A 2,500-nucleotide genomic window follows, 5' to 3' on the forward strand; every position below is an offset into this window, starting at 1 on the left:
TCTCACAAGTCATACGCCACCACACAGGTCAAAGGCCGAATCGAGGCACGAGGGCAACCACCTACCTTGGCGAAGGTCGGGTTCAATATGTCAGGAGTCGAGGCGTCTCTTCCTTTTATATCCTCTAAGCTGCGTCCGATACTGTCCATCATCTTTTCTCTTGCCTCAAGAAAGGTCGGAAAAATAGTTTTTTCTTTCTTTTGTTATACTTATATTGCCTACATATTTTTGAAAAAAAGACCAGTGCAAATGCAATGATCATTGTCCTCGATATGGTGAATTTAATCGGGAACAAAGGAACATGAAATAACTACCAAATGTTTCGAACGGCGACCATCGCCAGTGTTGTAAGCCAATGGAGGACTTCCTGATCTTCAGATTTTATGTAATCTATTGGTTCTTATTAGCCTTTTGTACACGAGAGGATGGCGTAAACAATTCAAAAGGCTTTGTGTAAGACCAAATTTATTCCGCGATTTATGCGTCACAGACTCTGAAGGATAAATAAATATGTGCATAAAAATGCATTAAGTTTTTATTAATATCTTTTCCCTTTTCTCTATTAATTGTATGCATCTACGTTTCCAGCTTGAGTTTTTACCTTTTTTCATTTCGTGTTTCTTTACTTTTCTTTTTTTTTCTTCTTTTTTACTATCATTTTATATTACTCCATTATGCTCTCATCTCATTTTTTAAATCTTTATCCTAGACAGGGGAGGAAGGCAGGGAGGGAGGGGGGAACCTACTAACAAAAAAAAAAAAAGAATTGGAACACGTAAAAAAAAGTTACAAGGAAAATAATAACAATAACAAACATGAGAAGAAACAAAAGAACATCTCGCAAACTCCCAACGGCGTCTCCGAGTCCTTCCAGGTGGCCCTCGCGCCGCATAATCCTTTCATCTCTCCATAGGAAACCCCATATTCTTCCATTCAGATAGCAATTTAGTTATCAATCATCATTTACGGATTGACGTAACGCTGCATGGATGAATACGTCAGTCAGCCTGTTATCAGCTTCGTATGTGAGAGTCAGTGGTTTTGCAATGCTGGAAGGCGGCCGGAGAATGCCACGGGAATAACAGCTTTTAAAACTTTCTCAACAACACGAGGATTAAAGGTCTAATACGAAGAGGCATTAACACCTCACTTGTATTAACGTAATAAATTTCAAAGGATAACGAGATATCATGGACAAATATCCAGTATCAGTGTCGATCAAAATGACAAGAATCTCGCAATTATAAATTGTTTGATGTTTTCAAATTGTTTCCACCATTTGCACGTGAATGTTGGTGGAAGGAAGAGGTCAATGATTCCACAGATAACGAATGCTCTTTCTATTCAACCAGTTACTACTCGAATCACGGCGGCGACTTCCTCTGCGACGCCTGCGTTTGATCTCTTTCTAGGCGAGATCGGGCACGAGCCAGCAAGCGGAGCGAGGGCATTCTGCAACTGCCGCGGCGGGGAAGTCCTTTTCCTGATCGAAAACCCAGAGGAACAGACTTCCGCGCGGGTGCCGACGGAGAAGCGACCACGGCCCCGAAACACGAAGGATGAAACTTCTTTCTCAGCGACAGACTCCAAATCCGGACCCGCTCACCCGGCCCGGGCGGGAGCGCAACCTCGGCAGAACGAATTCCCGGCAAGATTGGTACGATGGCGACCTTCACGCCAGCGACGAAGGCCACGGAGGCGACGAGGAGAGCTCATAGGCGATCCGGACGACTCGATTCTCCGACCACCTTCCTGACGCAGGCTTAGTCGTAAGGACGCCAGAGGATACCCCGAGGAGGGAAGGTCTTCTCGAGGAGACTCCTCAAGCCGCTCGTAACTCGACCTGCTAGAGCTCCCCAGTGAAGGAACGCGGGTCCCCAGCCTTGATCTTACGAAGGGGCTGTAGCCGTTCGCCGTCTCCTGCAGAAGGGGTTTGCCGATCCTTGATGATACGCAAATGGAACTCTTCCTCCCACCTCTCCTCTTCTTCTCTCTTCTCCTCTCTCTCTCTCTCTCTCTCTCTCTCTCTCTCTCTCTCTCTCTCTCTCCTCTCTCTCTCTCTCTCTCTCTCTCTCTTTGTGTGTGCACGTGTATTTGTTTGTGTATTCGTTGTGAGTGTGTGTAAGTGTGTGTGTGTCTTTGGTGACTTTCCAAAATGAAAGAAACGATATTCTTAATTGTATTATATGAATACAGGATAAAGCGTCGACTTCTTTCTTACATTCGTTGTATTTTGCTAGTTTAAATTAACTATATATATAATATATAAAAAAAATATATATATATATATAATAATATTAATATATATATAAAAATATAAAATGTATATTATATATTATCATAATATATATAATAATATAATATATATATATATATATATATATATTATATTATTATATATATATATGTGTGTGTTGTGTGTTGTGGGTGTGTGTGGTTGGGTTTTGTGTGTGGTGTGTGTGTGTGTGTGTGGTGTGTTGTGTTGTGTGTGTGTGTGTGT

At 42.1% G+C, this 2,500-nt stretch overlaps 1 protein-coding gene across 1 annotated transcript in view; it reads right to left on the reverse strand.

The window, feature by feature from the left end:
• Positions 1-89, reverse strand: part of LOC119589819 (cysteine sulfinic acid decarboxylase-like) — an 18,403-nt gene extending 18,314 nt beyond the window's left edge. The window contains exon 1 of the mRNA XM_037938390.1: positions 66-89. The gene's annotated coding sequence lies outside the window, so the exon portion shown is untranslated. The remainder of the gene's footprint in view (positions 1-65) is intronic.
• Positions 90-2,500: the final 2,411 nt, after the last annotated feature.

Source organism: Penaeus monodon, chromosome 26 (genome assembly GCF_015228065.2).
Source record: "Penaeus monodon isolate SGIC_2016 chromosome 26, NSTDA_Pmon_1, whole genome shotgun sequence".
Taxonomy (NCBI): Eukaryota; Metazoa; Arthropoda; class Malacostraca; order Decapoda; family Penaeidae; genus Penaeus; species Penaeus monodon.